The sequence below is a fragment of the Accipiter gentilis genome, chromosome 33 (genome assembly GCF_929443795.1).
Source record: "Accipiter gentilis chromosome 33, bAccGen1.1, whole genome shotgun sequence".
Taxonomy (NCBI): domain Eukaryota; kingdom Metazoa; phylum Chordata; class Aves; order Accipitriformes; family Accipitridae; genus Astur; species Astur gentilis.
In genome coordinates this window covers 14,709,458-14,733,078 of record NC_064912.1, presented here as the reverse complement: position 1 = coordinate 14,733,078, position 23,621 = coordinate 14,709,458, and the positions used below count along the sequence as shown (strand labels likewise).

General features: G+C 45.7%; 1 protein-coding gene across 1 annotated transcript in view; it reads right to left on the bottom strand.

Annotated features, from left to right (window-relative positions):
* The window catches only part of ELFN1 (extracellular leucine rich repeat and fibronectin type III domain containing 1), a 105,898-nt gene that overhangs the window by 49,088 nt on the left and 33,189 nt on the right, over window positions 1-23,621 (bottom strand). The window contains exon 3 of the mRNA XM_049791590.1: window positions 244-378. The gene's annotated coding sequence lies outside the window, so the exon portion shown is untranslated. The remainder of the gene's footprint in view (window positions 1-243; window positions 379-23,621) is intronic.

Here is a 23,621-nt window from a genome sequence, read left to right as displayed (position 1 = left end):
GATATGAGAAATACAACCCTGGATCGCTGTCCGTGTCTGCACCAGCCTCTTCCCTCTTGGAAATGAATGCCATGAGGCTCCCCTTTGCGATCCACTCCTGGGGAGGATTTCCAGGTAGGTGAACCCTCCCCAGAGAGACTTGCTCCATCCACGCGATCCCTGTTGGCTCTCTCCCATGGCCGGCTGTTTCACACCAGCTACTTCTCTCACTCCGGAGATGCCGTCGACAAGGTCACCCCTTACCTTTGCACCTGTGTGTCGCTGCTGGTTCCTGCTACAGTCATGAACGTCTCCTAGTTGTTGTCTGCAGGGGCTGGGAGGCACACTGGACACAGCATTCGGGATCCCACCAGATGGTCACCAAGCCCAGTATTTGAACTGCAAGGAAAAAAAAAAAAAAGAAAACATTAGAGGGAGTTTCATCAGGGGGCACAAAAGATTGATTGACAGCTTGATTAACATAAAGCCATCCCAGGGACAGCACAGCTACTCAAGTTATGGATCAGACACAGAGACGCAGGGACCAGATGTGAATGGGAAGAGGACCAAGGGGAGGTCCAAATGAGATCAACTGCTCAACTTAGTTACTAAAACAGAAAAGAAATCCACCCGCCACCGGAGGAGGGACTGTAAGAAACGCTGGAAGGGGACCTGGGACTGAAGTAAGAGAAATGGCTCAAATGCCAGATGGGGACTGAAAGAGATGCAGGGGAGATGAAAGGCTCTGGGCATGCACAGGGCAGAAGGTACAAGACAGACGTCAATGCAGAGATCCTGGAGGAGTGAGGAGCCACTGCCACCACCAGCACCAGCCACCCAGCACGGACAGATTTTAATAAGCTTAATAATCATCCTTACACCTGGCTATTGGTCTCATAAATGTGTTTTTAAATCGTAAGTGTGATTTTATTGTCCTCATCGGCCACTTCCAACCCCCTCTCTGTTTTTCTCTTACTTTTGGATGCCTGGCTGGCCAGGGCTCTCTATGGTTACCACTGCTGTCAAGCTCCTGCTCACCTGTGATGCGAGACAACCAGTATAGCAAGAAGAAGTGACACTGATGGTAACAATACTCATCTTTGTGATATTCAATGTCTTGTTTTATTATCATCAACATAATAACAATAATACCAATATTAGTGACAACCATTTTATTATTCCTCCTGTTAGTAATATTCAGACATGACCTAAGAGGTATTTCAGAAAGACAACACAAATCCAGTGCAAGATCCAGGAGAACAGGGCAGTTAATTAAACGTCAGAGTGATGGACAGAGCTGGGACAAGTCTGGAACAATATCAGAGAGCTGGACAACCTCTGACAAGTGCAGGGGGATGGATGGATCTGGGACACCTCCTACCTACACACATCTTTAAACACAACATTGCTTCCTGCTCTGTCGCTGTTTCATTGACTTATGCAAGTGAGGAAATTTTCTGGAGAAAGCTGCCTTCCAAGCCGTGTCACTGATCATAGTCTGATCTGGTGACATTTTATTACCTCCAAATGGTGCAAAGGAAATAAAGAGCCCCATTGAAAATGACAGCATCTTAAATGTGGGTTTTAACCAGCATATGTGTGAACTCACAGCAGGTAGGATTTTTTTTTCGCAAAAGATTTCTTCTCCTTTTTCCAAACTAGACATTCACAAGAGAGGCAGGTGGAGGACAGCGAACGGGGAGAGAGAATGGCAGCTGGAGGGTGTTGCAAAACTCCAAGAATAATATTACAGAACAAAAGCAAGCCTGTGACAGATACCGGGCAATCTGTAAGTCATCAGGAGAGTGGAGAGCATAATAGACTAATCAATCAGGTAGACAAGGGTGAGAAGTGTCACAGGGAGGCAATAGGTAGTTGGAGGTCAGTTATGAAATATAATCTTTAAATTGGAAGGAGAAGGACAGTAGCGCAAGAACAATGACAGGTATTTGAATGCAGGTAGGTGAATGTTGGATTGGTGATTTCCAGGAGAGCGAATGTCGGATGAGAATATTATGGGGGTAAGAAAAAATAACCTGGTATTTTAGAGACGGGCACATATTCTGTAAAGTGAAAGGCTGAACTGGTGAGACTTTAAAGTGTAGCTCCATTTCAGAAAATGCTGTTGAAAGACAGACAGTGGGGTTCCCTGTTGCTTGTGCCTCTGGGTTTCCAGACAAAGTTTGTCAGGTTAGAAGCAAAAAAAGTGATGCTTTTCCTAAGCGTCAGTCCTGCAAATACCACCTGGGATCTGAAAGCCAAGCCAGATCCTTTCTAGCTTGTGCTTTCTCATCAACGATCCTGGCATGCGTAATCTCTAATCTAGTTAGCTAAGATGCAGGGAAGTTGCACGCTGCCATGCATGAGAAGATGGGGATTCTGCAGGTGAATTTAATTATTCATCCTACAGAGAAAGTGGGAGTCAATAAGGCACAGCTCACTCTCCATTAGCTATCTGGGCTGCACAGTGACAAGAAGAAGCCAAGCAGCAGCATTTACTTCTCTTGCTAAGCTAAGCAGGTATAGCACTGTTACACCCAAAGAAAAGCTTGACTTAACATGAAGTTATTCCTACCAACACTTTTCTGACCTTAACTGCATACTACAAAGGTGTCACACAGTCCTTCTAACAACAGCTAAACCCAAGCAATTAGAGCTGAATGAACAATTCATAATGAATAATCGGTTTGGCGAACTTCACCTCATTTTATGCTCACAAAATGTTCACACACAGATTGCAAAGTTCTCCCATTTCTTTGTTAATGGAAATAACTTGCCATTTCCCCCCCTGAGCAAATAGCACCATAACAGTTCATTCAAAACAATCTATATTCGAAACATAGGCTGTGCTGATGGGCTATGCCAGCCACATGGTGCTGTTTCAGCTCCTCCATTGGGTTAGGGACCGGAGCGGCTCCAAAATTGCAAATCAGGACTGTTACCTCTCTTGTTTGAAATTCCCTTTTGCCAAACCTGTCAGTGTTAGAGCACGTCCACTGGACCGAATATCAGCCATGGATATGGCTAACATGGGAACAGAGCTAGCTGCGGTCCCTCTACAGGTGATGGAGAGGGCCAGGTATCTTCAGAGGCCACTGGAGAGGTGGACACCAAGGACACATTGGAGAACCTGGAGACCTTAAGATGAAGAGCCTGACTCGCTTAAACTACGTGTTTAACTCTCCATGCCCAGTGCTGGCTGGGGCAGGCCAGATCCTGTAGAGAAAGGGGTACCAGTTTGCAGCCCAGGAGGTGGAACACTGCTCAGGTGAGCATGGACCAAGGGCCAGCGGCCGACCTGCCTGGATGCTAATGAAGCCAAGAACAATGTGTGCTCTAACGGGCTGAGACACGCAGGGAGATAAGGGAGCGCGGGCAATAAATCAGGCTTTCAAAGCAGACCATATTAGGAGATCAATGGGACAGATATTAGACTGAAGGAGCAAGCACCAGAGAGACGGGAGCAATTCTGTTCCTCCTCCTTCCCCCTGTTGCTAAGGAATTTTTTTTTTCCATTTAATAACACCCTCATTGTTTTTAAATGAGCAGCAAAGCCAGTGGGTTCCACGTGGCATTAGCAATGTGTTTGTGAAAGGGAAAGCGACTGGCTCCTAGCAGGATTTGATAAAAGCCTCTCCAAGCTCTGAGTGATTTACAGCTCGGGAAAACAAACACGGACTGATACAAATGCAGAGAGAGGGAAAGACGGCACCAACATCCAGGTACACTCAATTACCAATTCATCAGCCCAAGTGAACTTGAAGGGCTTTTCAAACTCTACACGGCTCTAAATTAAAGGAAATCTTTAGATGGATAGCATTCTGCCATAGAGGGAGAAGAAGACTAATCTGTTGATCTTCAGCTCGGCAGCCCTCGCCTTTTGTGGGCCACGGGCGAGGGGGGCAGGCGGCAGCTCCCACTCCTCATGTGAGACTGGGGAAAGGACCGAATGTCGGGATGCCTTTTGTGCACTGCTGCAAAGCTGTCGGCACACACCTCTCCCTCCCTCCTCACCATGCCATGCCCCAGCCACCAAATGGCCTTTTTTTCCTGTCTCTGCTAGAAACTCTGCTTTCACCTGCCCTGGAGGTATTTATGGCAAAACTGTGAAAATAACCGATTTTTTGGATCATTGGCTGAACTAAAAAAAGGAGGAAAAAAAAAATCACTGCACAGTGACCCCAAATTGGAATTGCCCAGGCTCTCCACAGCAAAATATATATAGAAGAAAAAAAAAATATATCTATGGTCAACCAATTGTTTAATTCAATCTGAAACTAACTCATGGGGAATGTCATTTTTCCCTCCATCCCCTGCCTAGAAACCCATTTTTTCACAAGAAGAGATGATTTACAGCTTCTCGGCTCCACGCTCCAGCAGCACTGACACCAATGTGGTGTTTGATATCTTTCCCTGTTGCAAGAAGCTCCTCAGCGGCAGGGGACGGAGCCCTTCAGTGCTATTGTGATAAAAACTCAGAGACAGCTGGGGGTAGCGACAGCATCGCAGGAACAGAGGGAGTCCGGCCGCCGAGAGACTGCAGGAAACTCTTTGTTAATTGTTCATGCAGAAACTGTTTTCATTTCAGTGTCTAATTGATATCTTGGGGAAACGGCATCTTTGGAAAAGACAGCGCATCCTCCCCAGACTCCGCCTGTGCGTGCTCAGGCGAGGTGCCCCGCGCTGCCTGTGCTGACGGAGTGACTTGCTGGCCCCCAAGGCAGCAGTGCTGTCCCCGTCCCCCCCCATCCCACGTCCTCATCCCGCAGGTTTGGAGAGCTGAACCGGCGCGAGAGCTGTGGGGCGGCTGGAAGGATGGGTGCTGAGCTCAGCCTTTGGCAGAGAGGACACTTTGGAGAGTTTTGCACTGAGAGATGCCTGTTCATCGGCAAGGAGAGCTGCGTCAGCCTCCAGTCTCCACTCAGGGGTAGGGACTGCCCGCATCCCTATGGGAGCTGCCAGCACCATCCTTCCTCCTGCCAGAAGGAGCATTGAGCCCTTAATTTCCCACTGGGTATCAGCCCTCCTCCCTTCTCTTTCCTGAGGGCTCCTCCAAAGACAGCAGCCATCGCTCACACACGCAGCTCCAAGGCAGCTCTGAACTATTTAAAAGCACAGCAGGTATTTTAATTATTCACGTCAAGCTCGCCTTGCTTGCTAACGACTCTGTGAAGCTGTCATAGGCAGCATGGGGTGGAAAAGAGCCCTGCCAGGCAGCTTCCCATGGCCCAGCCTTGGGGCAAAGCTTGGGTCTGCAAAACAGCCACGATCAGATGTTGTCACCGAGGGCAGAGGTGGCACAAGGAGCAGCCTGGCAGCTCTGCCCGGTCCCATACAACACTTGCTCGCCCACCCGACCCATCATCCAGCTGCCCACCCGGCCCACCCTGCGGCCACCATTACGACATCTCGCATGCTCCAGGCCTGGAGTATCTGCCGAATGTTTTGCTATTGCTACGAGCTGCTATGCCCCGTGCTGATAGATTAGCTCTCGTAATATTTTAAGGGTGCTGGAATTACCAAGATGCAAGGAAATAGAGGGGTACTTATACAGCGCAGCTGGGCGGCTTCAGACCAAGACAATAGCGGGGATGGCATGATTCCTCGCTGCCTTGAGCTGCTCCCAGGGTTATATGCAAAGAGATGCTTTGGAATCAAGCCCTCGCTGCCCTGCAGCAATGCCTCTACTTGCTTCATCCTTCCTGGTACCATCAAAAATATTTGCTGAGATAGCATCCGCTCTTCTGACCCACATCCCTCCCTGGGGCCTGGCAATGGGGGCTTGAGGCAGACCAAGCTCTTCTTTTGCAAGGGGAAATAGGTGCAGAAAGAAGGATGATGTCCCACCTGAATGGCTGGAAGAAAGACAGCTTGTGTTAAAGGCAGCCAGCCTTGCACCAGCCTCACAGAGGCTATTCTCAGCTCCAGAGTGCAGGTGTGGGGCAGAGACAGGCATCCCACCTGCAGAAGGTTTGGGGCTGTGGGCTCCTTCATTTTGACCCCACTGAGTCTCAATTAAATGTGACCTTTCTTTTCTGGACCTCGAGTTTTCTATCTGAGATTGTTCTTTTCCCTTGGAGGTTGCTCTTGGTTATTTCTCTTATTTCTGATAATTATGAAGTGGGTCTTCTTCCCTGCCTTTGCTCACCATTGCCTCAGTGTAAATCTGGAGGATTTCCAAGAATATTCAGGACCTGCTTTCCCTTGCCTCTATGCGAGCAAGAGCTTCATCATGGGTAACCCCAAGCTTCAGGGCTCTTCTCTAGCAGTAACACCCCATGGGCAAAGCCTGCGAGCAGAAAGCACCCCACAAAAGCACGTCCCCTGGTTGCAGAGCTGGGGTCTTCAAGCCTCCTGGACCACCAGAGCCAGCCCCTCTCTTTTTAACCTATGTGGTTCTTAATGCTAATTTCCACCACATGCCCAATTCGAAGCTCTAATAATGAACAACTGCTTTCTTCCTTTCCTTCTGATTTCATATTCATGAGTCAGGGTTTCCTGGCACTAAACGTAAATGCTAAACGGAAATCGCTGCACAGTGACATGTCTGTGTAGCTTCACTGTCCATTTATTTGCCTTTTCAAAGAGCTGCTGTGTTAAGCAAACATCTCTGCCTGGATCCTATCTGGAGGAGTTTGTCTGGTACAGCATGGTGCCTGCCGGGGTGGGGGAAGCAACTCTGTGTGATGGTGTCTCATAGCTCTGTTTTTGCTTCAGGGTATTTCTTGTACAATAGTTTGAGCTCGGTGAATACCTCAACCTTTTCTTGAATATTTGCTTGAATCTTGGCAGGCTGCGTTCAGAGCTGACACAGCGAGGACTGAAGCAAGGAACTCCCAGAGAGAAACACATCAATCGCTTCGGCTCGGACTCCACCAAGGGCTCCTGCGGGCAGCAGTGGGCAGATGTCTTGGCAGGGGAGGCAAAGAGACACCTGTAACATCACTGGACAAATTATTTTTTCTGGCAACTAGAAAATTCACACACACACGCAAAAAAAACATTTCAGGATTCATCCAAACTTACTGCCCTCTCCCAAAAAAAGAGGGACAAAAGGCATCTTGAAAAGGGGAATGTTTTCTGTTAACCATAATGGCCAAAATGTTTCAGTGTATTTTTCTTGAAGACTATGCTTCCATGTTGAATTGAATTTTTTTAAAACAGCAAGGACAAAAAAATAATCTAAAAGCAAAAAGGAATTAAATCTTCACGTATTTCAAGGTGAACCAAGATGTTCTTCTCTACAGAGCCACCGAAGGTGAGTAGTCTCTCCTCCTTCTAAGTTGCCTGGGATGGAAGCTTTAGACGCACAAACTGGCACCCTGAAGTCCCCCCTCCGACAGTCCACCCTGCCTGCAGAGCAACACATCTGCCCACCTCTGCTGGTGAACCATGTTGTCCCACTGGAGACACCATCGCCCTCACCTATCTGCTCTGCAATCAAACAGGGAGGGATATCACCACCCGGGGAGCAAGGACAACCACCTGGGGCTAGAGTTGGGCTGTGCTTGCCTCCACTCACTGTCTGGTCTTTTCATGGAAACACCAGCTGAAGGTGGCTTTGCTCTAAGACGTGGGCTGGAAAGGGGAGCAGCCAATGTTCAAGCACTCTGGGCTGCTCTGCCGGTTTTGCTCTTGCAAAGGTCATCTCCATGGGGCAAGGTGGGCAGTGAGGAATGGCAGTGGTGGATATGGCAGCTCTTTATTTGTCCAGTGTGAGAGGCTTTACCTCCTCTCAGCTGCCTCCACTGCAGCCTCCTTCTCCGGGGCTCCATGGATGCTCTGCAACTCCTTAGAGTCTTGTTACTCTATTGCCTTCTCCCTTTCCTTCTGCAGTCATCCATTGCCTATCCCCGTCTGCCTTTCCCCAAACACTTTAACAAATGAGCTCATAGGAAGGCAAGAGCAAGGATGAGAAATGAACTCACATGAGAAATGAACTCACAAATGTGAGTGTTTGCAACTACAAGCTGAAGAGTTGCGCTCCTGCTCGTGGAGGACATGCTCTGTGGCATGTGTTCAATCAAAGTAACCAATGGGGACCACATTTTGAATATTATCTGCATGGAACAGACTCTTTGTGAGGAAATTATGCAGCAATATTTAATGGTGACAATGATTCAGCAAGTAATAGAAAGAAATATTCCTCAAACCATCATCAACTTCTCATGGATAACTCCCAGATGGGACTGAGGGTAAAAACCCTTTCATTAAAAAGCTATTCAGTTATGGTAAAACTGCCATATGTGTCTCACTGAGACAGAAGAAGTCTGATTGTCGAAAGTGACTTCAGCTTGAAAGCTGCAGGGAAATCAGAAATCTACTTCGCATTTGAACAGGGGTTTTGAAATCTGTCTTTAGGGACCTGAAAGCATAGCTAGATCTCGCACAGCTAAAGGTGTCTTACAGCTGGTTGTCTAGGTTAAGGTAATTGTCTAGACTTCTTTTATCATCAGTGAACAGAGAGATGCGCACCAACACCCACAGAGTGATTCATTCTTCCTGTCTTAGACATCTATTTTTGGATGGGATGAATTACATTCTGGAGGTGTTAAACTTTCTCCACCGACTATGGAGGAGTCTAGTTGATGAACTTAGCCTAGACACTTAACCTTTATATTGCTAGAACAGGCAGTGCTTGACTGGTGAGAGCAACCCAAGTTGTGGCAATACAGTGTCATAGCAATGGTAGGTTGGGAGCACTTGGCCAACACCTACAGTGAACAGACACAACAGTTCTCTCTGCAGGCAGGAGGCGGATGAGGAGAAATCCTCTCTCCTCATCATAAGCACACACTGTGGTGATCTCAATATTTAACTGGGACCTGAGGACACCCTGGTGCCTGATCATCTCATCTGATTCATTTATGTCATGTAAAAGGCACAGATTACATCCAATCCCTTCCAAAGTGTGACCTGAAAGTTGTAATTTTGTGGTCCTGGAAGGAAAGCAGGGACTGGTATCTCAACTGAGTGTAGCCTTTCAAAAAGATCAATCCTTTTACTGAGTTTAGGTTTTCCTGAGATTAACAATTCCAGGCTTCCAAAAATCAACAATTTAATTCTGAAAAATCAGCTGTGTTCTGTACCCATCTTCTCAGTTTTGAACATCCATGTATTGCAATTTTAAGGGTTTGGTTACAACCTTGAGAGCTATTTTGTATACACAAGGCTCCATGTCTCAGTTTTGCTGTAGTCCAGGGTCAATGCTAATAATCTACACTGCAAAAATAATTCTACTATCTTCTAGGGAATTTCTTGCTATGAATCTTCCAGAAACCAATGAGAATATTACTGGCATGACTTCAGTGGGGGCCAATTTCAGTCCTGTCAGAAAAGCAAGATCTATACACCTCTTAGAGCCATCATGCCCAAACATCTCCAGCTTCCACTCCTGCAATATACCATGTGCCAGGTAATCTGTGCAAAACCCAGGACTGGAGATCCAGGAACTCTACGGGAAAACCAAACATTGCAACTTCAAAGACCAACATCAGAAAATCAAATAGAAATAGGGAAATAAATGGAAGGAGAAGTTACCAGAGGAAGGCCAGACTTCCATAGATAAATAGCTTTCTAAAAGAAATGTTTGCAACTGGTTCTGAGCAGGACAGCTAAATTACAAAAAGCATGTCAGGACCCTTCTCCAAAGCCAACAAACATGCAGAAAGAGTAGGAATTAAATTCATGAAGCTAAAGACAAAGATGGAGGATTTTTAACTACCCAGAGTTGTGGGCTTTAATTCACAAGGAGAAAGATTTGTGCTCTTTCCTGGGGCATATTACTGCCAGAAGCAGAATGCAGCTGACGACAAAAAGCCAATGGCTGGAAGCCAAGGGGTTCCTTAGGGACCAAGGAAATGCCTTGAAGACTTCAGTTCTCTATACCAATTGGCTTATGCCTGGCAGAAAAAAAAACAGTGTTTTTTCCTGACCCATCTGGAAAATCAAGATGGATCATACTTATTTAAGGGGATGTTCACGGTGGTCATGGGAATGTGTTCAAGACAGGGTGGAACAAGACCTTCAGTTTGCAGTGTGATACCAAAAGTAACGTAGACATGTGAAGTGTGCATCTATCTGTTTTATCTAGGAACAGACACACATGCACGACACATGGGCTTCTTAGAGCCTAGTGATATAAATTGGACTCCTGTGAACTGAAGAGATTTACTTAATGATATGACAGTCCAGCAGGACAGATACAGCACTGATGGCTTGGTTTCTCCTTTTCATCTTGGTTTCTCTTTTTCTGCCTTCTTCAGGCATTGAGTTACCTGGGACAAGTTTCTACAGCTGTGCCTCAATTTCCCTGTATTTAAAAACAAGCTAATGTGACTGTGATGTGTTGGAGATCTCTTAAGGAAAGACACCGCATGAGATATTTTTCTATTTTAAATCTTGAAGAGTGCTAGCCAAATGCTAGTTCTTAAATACAGCTGGTGAATATATAAGGAAAATTGATTTCTGCAGAAGACTACATCATTTAACTGAAAAGTCAATAATCATCTTCCATACTAGCGTTTAAATATTTGACCGAAAACATTCAGATAACGGTATATTTTTGGTTCAGATTGTTCACTGGAAAGCAGGGAAAACACAGCATTAGGCTCAGTATTAAATACTATGTTGACAGAGAACACAAATGTCAGTATGACCATCTTAGAAGAGATATTTTAGAATATGTAAAATTAAATGACTCAGGATTACTCATGATGATATCTTACAAGAAGCAGTGAAAGCTTTTATTCCAAGAAAATTCTTGGAATTGCTAACAATGTAAAGAAAATATAGTTACAAACCCCCTGCCTTTTCCCTTGATAAAGAAATACAAAGACTTCAGGCTCCAAAGATGAACACTGTAAACCAAAAGTGAGACAGAATACTAAAAAGTCTAACAGAAATCTCAATACATAATCAAGGGAAAAGGCAAAATCACAAATAAAAGTGGCCAAAGGAGACTTCCACGAAAGGGGCAGTAAGATAAAAGAGTTTGGCTTGCCTTCTTACAAGCAAGTTTATATACATGTACAAAAATATGGAAATTTTTCAGAAAAAAATGCAAAATTATTTTAATAAGATGTAGCTCAGCTGGGAAAAAGAAAAAAACCCAAAGTGTCCAACACTACAGTATCATACCAATGGTCAAAGGGCTGAAAAACATTTAATTCCTGGCAAAGGCTGTGACCAGCTAGCCCTACAGTCAGGCAGTCCTGGTCAGATGCTAGTTCACTTTCCAGCCAGAAAGTTGCATTTCAGCAAAACTGAAATTTCTCCTGACATGAATGAGTTCTGGTAAAATCACATTTTATAAGAGCTAGAAAGGTTTTGATAAATCAAACATTTCATTTTCAAGACTTCAGGAGAGTTTTTAGTTTCTATTTTTGTCACATAATAAATCTTCAATATTCATATCTAAATGCCTTTAAAATTAACCTGAAATATATTTTAATATTAACTTAACATTCTATTCAGAATGCAAACATATGTCAAAAATCTTATAATTGCCTGCAAGATACAAATTCTTCTATCACCTCCTTGCTAAATTTTCAGGCTTTCCAGGTGTCTATTCCAGAACTTGTACCAAAACATAAGAAAAAGGCAGACTCTTGAAAACCGTGAGGTATGTCGTTGTTATTCTAGTGTGAAACAAAGGGAAATCTATAAGCAAACATATCTGCAGCGCACAGAATCAGACCAAAATATGAGCATCAGGACTGTAGTTTGTTAAACACCCTCGGTGCACAGTGAACTGCATTCACCCAACCTAGGTGAAGAAAAGAATTTAAAAATACTTTTGGGTACAGAAAAAGCATCTGACTGTGTAGAGTGGCCATTCCTTGTGAACTTTCCTTTTTTGTCTCAGTTTGGTTTATATTTAGAAATGCTATAAATATCTTCTATTTAATCAAATGAAATAATGTTTTGATAGCTGATTCACTCATTTAATCTCCCCAAAAGAAAGGCTGCAGATAAGAATGTTTTCACTGCATCTGTTTATCTGGCAGAAGAAACTAATTTCAATGGAAATGTTGCAAAAAACCAACCCTTTCTACCCAGATGCTGTATTTCCATATTTCTGATGCCATCCTGCTTGCAACCATTTCTTTAGATTTATATGAATTAACTAGTGTAGGACAGATACCAGACGACAAAGTAAGTATTCAAAAAGTAACAAATGTTTTTGATGATGACCTTGGAGGTTCAAAACAAAAGCTGTAATCTCTTGTCCATATACAAAAATAAACATTATGGAATGAGTTTAATACACCTAAAAGTTTTATCCTATAAGGTGCTTTTACATAGTTTCAGAATGAAACTGCAATCTAGAACAAAGTATGCAGGTTCCAACTAGGCAGATAAAGCAGCACGTGTATGAACTTACTTCTTCCTGATTTCTACTCATTCTGTGGGTTACTTCTGCAACTATCCATGATCTCTTAGGCACTTAGAAAAAAGTGCAACCATAACTTTACAGGCTTTTTTAAATAATAAAACCTATTGAGTCAAGTGTAGTTCTTCACAACTGTTTTTAGAGCAAACTAGTATTAAGCTTCAAGTAAGAGTACTGACCAGAAGAACAATAGATATCTGGGACAGAAATTAGGAATAATTTGTATTGAATCCAAACTGGAGACTCTTTCAACCTCTGTGGGTCTTTTCTCAAGCACATTTAAGGAATTGACCATCAAGAAAAATCTGTAGTGTAAGATAACACCATAAGAAATGCCCTGTGCTGTACTCACCTGCACCAGAATGAATTAGCTGTACTGGTACCAAGTTTGTATGAGGTATAGAGCAAGGGAAAATTAACCCTTTTGATCTCAGGGAATGGGCAAAAGATGCAGCATAATACAATTTTACACAATTATGGTCCTCCTATTTTCTCCTAAAGCACTCGATTGTTATGAAAACAGCCTAGAAGATTACAGAAAGTACTTAGGATTTGTATGATAATAATGATTAGTGTAGTCAGGGAGTAGGATTTTACTTATGTTTACTGAGCTGAAAAGACAGATTCTAACTCTGCAAAAGTTTGATGGTAAATTTACAGTCTTCAGGAGCACGGTGGCAGGCAGAAGAGAAAAAGAAAAAAATATTTCTCACTGGTTTTAGCATGTCTGCTTTACAGCATCAAGTCCTAACTGCTGTCAAGATTTTTATAGGCTTCACTTCAAGGAATGGATAATAAAAGACAAAAATCAGAAAAACAATTAAAATGAGTCACAGTGAGAGGGTCCTTTTTGCCTATACCCCTTAACATGCAACTGTGCACCAACAAAATTATAGTGTACTAAAGCAGATGAACAGGAGAATTCTGCTGTCATCAGACAAAAACTATAGGTAAAATCCTTGCAAGGTCTAAATTAACAAATAAGTGATCAAGATAAAAGTAATTGCTTTTCAAATGGACAGGTGAAAATGGATTGATATAACATGATCAAGTAGCTATTGCATGTAATTTGATGGCAAGTCTGTATAAAACTTAATATAGCGTCTATTGTGCCTCTTCCAGATTATGATTTTGATGTTACTGGCTCGTGAGTAGAGCTGGAGAAACTGCAGTGGGGAAAGGAGCTTCCAACATGTAATTTGGTTTTGTCCTAAAATACAGACATATTGTCAGGAAATAGTAACTGTTACCAAAAATACTGCTGGAATGAAAAATACTGTGTTCTTTCCACTGGAAATAATCTTAGGAGAAGAAGATACCAAAATAGCTGACAGTAAAACACAAAGTCCCTGTAAGGAGAACATGCCCTGATTCAGCAAAACAGGTAAATACGTGCTTATGTTAAGAGAGTTCTGCCCAGTTGAAATCACTCACGTGTTACAATTTTAAGCATGTTTATGCCCCTTGAAGTCAGTCGGATGCATAGTGCTCTGCTAAATTGGGTCCTTCACCTTCCCATGGGAGTTCAGAAGCTATGGCACCAAGTATGGGGAAAACAGAGACCTGAGAACGTAATTCATCTGAATAAAAGTTGAAGAGCTGTAAAACTCTGTAACGCCTTTTTTTCTGCACAACACAAAGCAAGAGAGGAGTAGAGGAATGGATCATTTAAGATGGGATTGAAGAGACTTGTAGTCTGCTAGTTTGCAGAGTTGATAACCCATGGGGTCCTTTGGGTCTTTGCCTTGTCCTGGTGCCAGCAGAGAGGACCAGTCCCTCTCTGGGCCCTCCTAGACATGGAAAACTCAAGTGTAGGAGCAGAATTTAAGGAATCAATTCCACTCCAACCCATGAGCATGTGTAGCCTTGACACAGTTTGAATGTTCCACGCTCTGTGCTGTTCAGATCTAAACTTCCACCATTGGCCTCCATGAGAAGATCATGGACGGAGGGCAGTGTGAGGTGCAGAGCAACTCTCTCATCCCTCAAGGCAGCAGTTTGTGACCCTTCCAGACACAAAACGAGAACTGCTCCCGCTGCGAGTCTTCGATCCAAGGATAGGTCATTAAATATTTACTTGGGAATCCAGATTTTCATTTTGGGCTGTTTGATCTTTTCTTTTATTCCTCTTTACTCATTCTTGAGTATTTAGTCGCATCCCACAGCTCCTGAGTAGATGTGTTAAAAATAAAATAACAACCAGGGGTGGGATTTTCCAAAGCGCTCAGCATTGCCTGACTCTGTTCTCTTTGAAGTCAGCAGGAGTTTTATTATCAACTTCAATGGGAGTGGTTATGCTACATATTGTGAACGTGCATATTCATGAAGCAAGCAGCATTTGCTAATGGTACATGGATTCAAAGGGCTGATAAGATTTTAGTGAAAAAGCCACTTGAAAAAAAACAAGTAGTTCCATGAGCACCGGAACTATGAAATCCTGCTTTCCTTGAGCTTGATTGACTTGGGCGCCCGAGAAGGAGCGTGTGCTGATTGAAGTCCTTCCTGTGGGTGGGGTGCTGAGATATGTGCTCTCTCCCAAATGGATTCACCAGCATCAAATAAAGGCTCAGCACAACATGGCAGCTTTTTCCTCAGCAGAAGTAGGGCATCTCTCTTCTACCTCTGCCTGTCTGCTCAAACCTTGAGGGAACTTGCTATTTTTGAGACTGCTATCCTCTATCAAATTCAGCTGGAGTTGGATAATGCACTTAAAAGTTGCGAGGCATATACACACAGGTACGCACACGCTCCCTGTGAGCATGAAATCCACGTTTTTGCAGGAAGTCATGTTAAGGCCTCTCAGAATCAAGTTTTGAGTGAAAAAGATGGATTCAGAGCAGCTGATCAGCAAATAGCCAGCCTCAGATGGATGAACCACAATCCTCTGAGAATCTCAGCTACAGAGAAGGTGCTAAGAGAAGGGCAATCCTCAAGGAAAGCAGGTGAAGACAAGAATATGGTCCCTGAGAGGATTTTGGAAAATGGCTGCTGAGATAAAGGTACATTCCAGATAAGAAACTGCCATATATAAATGTGGCAAATTTGCTCAAAGTACTCAAAATATCTAAAAAAATACAGCATTTTAAAGGGCGCAGAGTTTTTGAGGAACAGAGGCGCTGCACTTCTGGAAAGCCGGGCCATTTCCTTTCTGGAAAGCCAAAGCATCTTTGGCTGCACAAAGAAAATGAAGGGAAGCTGCGACAGTGACTGGTCCCTTTGGCATCTGGGCTAAAGCAGCCCAAGAGGAAGGCAGAGAGAGTTGGATACAATCCCCAAACTCCTTTCATATGGGAATCCAGACTCCCAGGAACAAAGCCTGGCAATGGACCTTCCCTGCCAAGAGCAACCCACTGCCAGCCCAGGTGCTCACATGCACTGTCACTGCCTTTGGCACCAGGGTTGTCCAGAAAAGAGGATCGATTCTCTTTCCACCCCACAATTTCCACACCGCTGACAGCTCAGAAAACAATTCAAGAGGGAATTCAAAGGATCTGTTGAAATTTCAACGAGGAAATCTGAGTGAGTGAGCATATGTAAATAGAAAGAATGAGTAGCACATAATTACATCAAATTGTTACTTAGCAAGGGAAGTAAATAACCCAAAATATGCAGAGCAAAAAATGGCAATGAATTAGAACTAATTACTTAAGGCTAATTAAAATAAGAATGGCTTGAATTGAAATATGTTAATAGCATTGAACCTGCCACCTACAAGGGAATTTAAATAAAAATGATAATGTTGCTTCAACCTTCACCTCATGGGGGTGGGAAATTGGCATTTGGAGCTCATGGCTGCTTTGGGGGTATTGACTGCAGCAATGCATTATTTATGATTACACTTGGAATGGGGTTGAATTTTCTGGGGGGTGCAGGTCTCCTGGTCACGGGAAGGAAGAGGTTTTCTGGGATAATGGATGTGAAGTGGAGAAAATAGTGTGAGGGACAAAACCTAAATCCCTCGAAGACGAATAGAACCTGAGATACCTCTTCATGCTGGGAAGAGCTACGGTTGAAAAGAGTAAAAGAGAGAGGCAGAGAGATAATGAGATCACAAAGAAGGAAAGAGTAAGAGGGGTAAGAGAGACTGAGGGAGCAAGCAGGAATGAAATAGATAGGGAGAGCCTAGAGCCATGACAAATCATCACCGGCTTCAATTACATGCGCCTGCTGGGCTATGAAATCTGTCAAAGGTCATTGGATTCCTGTCTTTGCAATTAAGAAACAAGCAGCTTCGCTGGTTCCAACCCATGACCCAACAGTCTGGTGCAAGTGTCTGGGGACCGGTGGCATCACTGATGGCTGTAGGTACCTGCACCAACAGCAGGGCACTAACAAGCTAGTCCAGAGAGCATGGACAGCCCCATTTAGGAGATGAACGTGTCTGAGCTATGCACCAACTCCTAGCATTTAGCCAGCACGCCAAAGTCCTCCTGTGCCAGCAACTCATGCCCTGCCAGAGAGCAGAGGGGAAACCTCAAGCAGCAGAAAAGCCTGGTTCAGCATCTTCTTGCTGTACCGCAGCCATGCCACAGGGCCCAGCTTAGACTTCACCACCCTCCAGCTTAGGCTTACACCCCAACCCATCCCCAGCCGCAATCACTGATCCCAGTAGACTCACATCCACGCTGGGCATGGACTCACCCGGTTCAGTGGCAGCATCTGCATGTGGAGAAGTCCTGAACCCCATCCTGCCACAAGCAGTGAGTGCCCTGGCTGTGCACCGTGCTCCGGGGCTCACGTCTCAGTGCTGAGCTAGGCGTGAAGCTCATCCTGCTCCCCTGGGAGCCGAGCTGTTAGTTGTGTTTACTGCCTCACTCTTTCCAGTTCCCCTGGTTCACACCAGAGGTGAAAACCTCTTATCCTTCTCTCGCCCTGGGAATCACATGAAAACCCTGAGCTCCATGTCCGGCATGCTGCACAGACAGGGGCCATGAAGGGGATGGAGGGTGGGATACGGGAGCGATGCAGCCTTTCCATTTTCACGCCAACTCCCGGGCTGGCATTTGAGCCAACTGAATGAAAAGCTGGTGCCAGGCTTGCTGCCAGCTGATGAATCCAACTGGATTCATCTTGGAGCCATGCATCTGAAAAAGCTCTTAAGCCCCAGCACGGCTGGGTCTGGGTCCTCCCCGGTGGGTATGGGATGCTGTGAAAGAGCAGCAGAGGTGCTGCAGTTGCAGAGCATGAACTACAGGCTATGATCTACTGATGACCGTCTCCTCAGTGCTCAATTTATACCAAATGACAGCCAGGACAGATGATGGTGGGACACACCCTTGGAAAACATCACTGTACTGAGTACCAGGGCTCTGCTTTGAGAATGCAAAGTGGGGTAGATCCATACCAGGATGGCTGTAACATGATTTCTATTTCTCCTGCAAAGAAAAAAATCACCTCGCAGAAAACCAAAGTTCAGACTCGACGCTCCTCCTGTGCATGGAGGTGGCAGGCCAGGAACAGGTCCCCGAGAGCCTGCTGCCAAGGTTCCGACATCGCTGTCGCTGTGCTGCCTGACCCTCTGCCTTCCAGGGAGGGAAGCCCTGGCACTGGCGAGGATGCTGCCTCGGCAGACACAAGCAGTCGGCTGAAAGACATTTCCTCTTTGTTTCTCTGCACGGTGTAATGAATCCTGCCTCCCACTCAGATCTGCTAAGTAAGAGGAGTTACTGTGAGTAATCTCCGCTTCGGCATCTTCTGCTGTAATCGCAGAGAAACCACATTAGCTTTTTTTTCTAGGACAAGGAGAAATTCATCAAATTGCAATCCAGGGAGAACACACGCAGGAGAAAGAAAGCCAACAACAACGCACACGTACCCTGCAAAAATCCCAAAGTTGACATTTACATTTTAAACACTTGTAGCAGCTAAACAAATAACAGTAATTATACTATTTGCATACTTTGCTAAATAATTGTTTGTTAGGTAAAGGAAGCCTGTGCGAGCGTGTGCAAGGAGCGGATGCTCAAAGCCCAGGGAGGCGGAACAGCTGCTTCTTCCCTTCCCAGGTGCCCCGTTTATTTCACAAAACGGTGACAAGTGACCCAAAGCACTGGCCAGGGGCTTGGGTGTGCTGATATATGGGACATGCAGGTATGGAGGCAGGAGGCCCTTGGCTCCGGAGGGTGAGGATCGTGAGATGTAACCACGCTGCCCAGCAGCCACACCACCTCCCCGAGCGTGCAAGCAAGCTTATTGCTCCAGACGTGAGCGCCAGCCCTTGCCAGGGTGAAGAAGCTCCCATGCTCTGAGCACAAATTTAGGACTGCAAAAGCGGGTCATCCCCAAGAAGGAGGAGAGCTGCAGAAGAAAGGAAGGGAAGGCAGAGAAGCGGGACGGAGCCTTTTGGCAGCCCTCCAAGGGAAGGTCCCCCCTTAGCACCACGGCTTTCACGCCAGCCACGCGCTGAACACCCCTCTGACGACAACACCTGACTCAGAGCCCACAAGCCGTCTCGTGGCTGCCGATTTCCCCTTGCTCCTGCAAAAGCATCTCAGCTTTTATCCCTTCCTGCTCAGCTCCTCGGGCAGATGGCTAATTGGAGGGTTTTTCTTTCATTTCTAGCACAGAAAGCCCAGTAAATGCCTTTTAATCTGCCCAGCTTTCCCCGTGATTGGCTCTGTCTATCCTCCCGCCACTCCTATCCCATTTTTTTTCTTTTTTTAAGTAGACTTGAATGATGCGAACTGGTGGAGAGAGGAGAAGCCTTATGCCTCTCCTCACATGGTCGAAAAAGGTGGAGCAGAGCCAGAGCCACTGCATCTTTTCACACCTGGCTGGAACCAGGTCAGGCAGCTAATGCGTTTCTCGGGCTCAGCGGCTACTTGTTGGAGACACACAAATGCTGCTCGGCTGTTCGAGTGCTGGAGGCTGGGAGGAGAAGAAATTCCAGTGAGAGACACATGTGTCGGAAGGCAGAGAGGGATGTGGTGCCAGGAAAACTAAAAGCAACGCGTGCATGGAGAGCTCTGCTCTGTGCAGCAGAAAGGCATGTAGATTTAATAAAGGCTCGATGACTTTGAAACTGTCCCTCGTAGCCTCAGTTAAAACAGGAGATTTCATTAACTGTGAGAGCAAGTGCTTGTGCCCTGCAATCGGTGAAATTCCAGCTCCGGAGGTTAAGACCACGTGGGTCCATTAGCCTGAGCAAAACCATGCTAATTCTGCGTCTCCCATCCAGAGAGTTTGTTTTCCCAAGCAACAGCAGGAAAGTCACAGTCCCAAGGAGGAACCCAAACACTCGCTGGCTGTGATCTATGCAGCTCACATTTTTAAGTGTAAAACTAAGGGCATCCCATGGGGCTGGGGAGGAGAATTGCTCCAAAATAACTGATCTCCCCTCAGAACATTTTCACTGGAAGCGTTTATATTTACCCTTCAGCCAAAACTTTTTCCTGATTTTTTTTTTTTCTTTAAGTTGAAAGAACATTTTCCAGTTCAACTCTAGTTCTTTCAAGTAGAAAGTAGAAATGTTCGGTTTTCTTTAATGACTCCTTTCTCCTTTCTCTCCCACTACCCTGCTTTTTACTTAGAGTTTAAAAAAAAGGAAATGAGGGAAGGAAAACTAACAAAATCAGAAAGAACTTTTCTCCATTAGTTTCAAATAACTTGAAACAAGTTTTTTTTCTTTTTCTTTTTTTTTAAAAAAAGTTTTATGAGTGATTTTGAAGGATGCGAAAGCTTTATGCAAACCTTTTTATGTAGGTCAAAAAACCTTTTTCCCAGGATAAAAAAAAAAAAAAAAACAAAAACCAAACAAAAACCCTTAATGTGTGTGAAACAATGTGGACCAGCTCTAAAAATAAGCTACCATAGCGATGAAAGCTTTGCCCCAACTGACTGCACCTTGGTGTCACCTTCTCCTGCCTCGGGCACCCTGCCTTCCTCTCCTGCCTTTCCAGCCTGCAGCTGAAGCATGCACAAGGCAAACTGTGTGTGCTACGCAACCAGGGCTCCACGATGATTTACACTCACTTTGCACAAGCGCAAACACCTTCTTTCCATGAATACATCCTCCACCGTGGGATCCTGGTGCCTTGCATCTCTTAACGAAGGCAGGGCTCCAAGGCTAGGTGAGAAAGCTCAGTGCCCTACCCACATGCTGATAGATGACCCCTGGCTTTCAGAAAAAAATGATCCTTTGTGCTAGACGCTGGTCCAATTAAGCCAGCCAAATGAGAGACACTCATTTGAAAATATAATGAGCAACTAAGGAAATTTTGGTTTAAGCTTTTTGATTAGGTAGACTTGCTAGGGAATGCGGCACTCGGCATGAGATAGTGTCCCCGTGAAGGCAGCAGCAGTTTAGGGAGGAGATGGGCTGCCAGGGAGAGGGAGTCAGAGCTAAGAGCTCCTCGGGATGGCTGAGCGCTTTGCCGACCAAAGGGGAGTGGGATGCAGCCACGACTTGATGACATGACCATGTCCGTGCCTGCACGTTGGCTTGAGTCGGAGCTCTGGGATGCCATCATCCCTGTTCGGTGCAGCAAGGCAGCCTGAGCTGACAAAAACAGATATAGCAGCTCTGGGAGCCGAGAGGGGACACACCGGCAGGTCACCGCAGCGGCTCCGATGCTGCAGAGAGCGGTGTCAGCCTTGAGCAGGGCTAAAAGGGTTGACCCCTCTGCTCGGCTCCAGCACCGTCACCTCGAGGGAGGTTGGACGAAGTGAGCAGGGTCAAGGCAGGAGTCAGAACCGTCCCCAAAGCACATAGCGTAGTGGTAGACGCTGGCACGCGTCAGCCAGGGCAGAGCTGGGAGCCCAAGTATGCTTGGTTTAGGACAAAAAGGCAAAAAATCAGAGTGAAAAGAAGTGCAATTCCTGCCTACCTTTACATTAAAAAAAAAAAAAAAAAGTTCATGCAAATGGACAAATTTTGCTTCAAAATATTTAACACTTCATTTTGCTTCATCCCTTTTGAATACTTCTTGTAAATCACAAAGGCTTTAAACAAAAGGTCTTTAAGAAATAAAGAATTGAAGCCCTTCTTGCGAGAATGAAAACATTTTTAAGAGGAGGGTTTTCTTCCTCTTTTCCAAAATGAAAATTAACCAAAATTGATTTGATTTCACACACAAAAGGCCATTTCATGGAAGTGGCATTTGCTGACAGAGAGCTGTTTCGACAAGAAAATTCCAGCCAGAGGAGCACACAATAAGCTGCACACCATTAAGGTACACGAGCTGCAAGGACACCGGTCTCCCAGCGTTCATAATAAATCCCATCCTTTTTCTGGGTCAAGAAACTCATAGCTGTCTGGAGGTTATGCTAACACGCCAGGGTTTGGGGACTGATGTCGAGATCTGAGGAATTCCTGTTGCCTGGAATAGAAACAATGAAATTGTTCCAAGGCACCATTTATTCCCAGGTGCCTGCGAGCTGTCATTTCTGGGGAAGATGAACAATTTAAGAAGATCTAATATCTTCAGAAATAATTCAGGAAGACAGAATTCATTCAGTTCCCCAGGTCAATAATGAATGGGACTCGTGTGAGTCAGGGGAGGACCGAGGGGATCTGACCAGCTCTCCCAAACCAGATGAGCTTGTGCAGCCACGCAAGGGGCAAAGCCAAAGGTTTTGAGCAGCTCTGCCTGGAGACCACACGTGGTCCGTAGGGGCTGGGTGGGAGCAGTGAGGACCAAGGGATGCAGTCACCATGGGGCTGGCAGGTGCAAGCCTGAAGGATGCTGCTCTGTCAGTGTATTAAGGAGCAACCTAGTCCCCTTGCCTTGGGCCTTGTGCTATTTTAGCATCCTGGTTCCCCCCAGTAAATGCCTCTTTTATCTTGCCTTGTTTCACTTGTCAGTCAGTTCTAGTCTAAGAACTAGGTAAGGACTAAACCAGACTGCTCTAGCTGCGAACAAATGAGGCGATGCTATGAACAGCAAGGCGCAGAGTATGGCCCCTTAGATATTTGTCAGATAGCTGTGAGTCATCCTGAATGTGCCACAGCCTTTACCTGTGATGAAGTGTCAGAGGTGAGACGAGAAAGGGACAGCACGGAAGGAAGCTACCTGCTTCCCAATATGACGTGATGACACATTAAGCCTGGGTACCAGAACCAGTCCTGCTTCCCCGCAGCACTGCCCTGGCTCTGTGCAGCATCCTGTCCTGGCTTGCGTTCACTTCCCTGCGTACACCACTTTAAAGTGCCTTGGGTCCCTGTGTCTATGTCAGGGAGCAGAGAAAATGGCAAGGGAAAAGCAAACAAAGTGAATGGGAAAAGCATTACAAAACCAGCGGAAAAGTCTTCCCACACCACTCCATGCTTTCAAGTAAATGAGGCTAATTAACTAATTGCCTAAATTATTACGGCTATTTTTACCCTCGTATGAAGGCTTGGCATTATTGCCGATTTTTTAAGACTCGGCACTGAACTTTCAACTTATCAGAAAGTTAAGGAAGCAAAGCCCCTGGAGTGGGGAGCCAGAGGGCAGAGCAGCTGCCGGGCCAGGACTGGGGTCGGAGCTCAGGCGGGTACCGCTGCTGCGGGGAAGGAGCATCTGCAACAAAACAGCTCCCATTGGGCGATGCTGTTTAACACAGAAGTTCAGTGTTATTTGCTGAAGTTTCACCCGCACCTGAATCTGCCTCCCAGTAAAGGATTTCTTCTATAACTAAGCATCCCCTCTGCTCCACCAGTTTCCTGTTGCAGCCGAGATGATAGAAGCTGATTTGGAGGAAGGGTTTCACACCCAGGCAAGAGAAGGGGAAGACTGATGGCTAAGGGTACGTGAACATGCTGGTCCTGGCAGTGACTGCAGCTCTTGTGGGCAGACCCAGAGTAACCTTGGACAACCGGGCAGGAAGCAAATATACTGCACAACTCTGTATCAGAAGCAAAACCCGCTTGAAAAGGGCTTTTTGGCCACCAGGGGTGTGCTACCAAGCTACTATTGACCGTCAAGGGGCAAGCTGGTAAAGGTGGGGATGTGGCTGCAAGTGTGGACTTTGGGTCTACATCTGAAGGAGGACAGAGCTTGCTGGAGATGGTTTTAACAGCTGGTTTGGGACCTAGCTGGGATTTTAACCTACAGAGCTTGCTGGCATCTACAGCACTGTGGTGGAGTTCTCACACCCCAGCGCTGCCAGCTCCAATCTCTTGAACCAGCTATTAGCAAAGAGACACCCTCGTGGGGCCGGCTGGAGCCTCTGCTCCTCTCGGGGAAGCTGCGGGGCTCTGCAATCGCCGGCACCGGGCGCGAGGCTGCACGCTCTGCGCCTGCCCTGGGAAAGAACCGCTTTTCAAGCC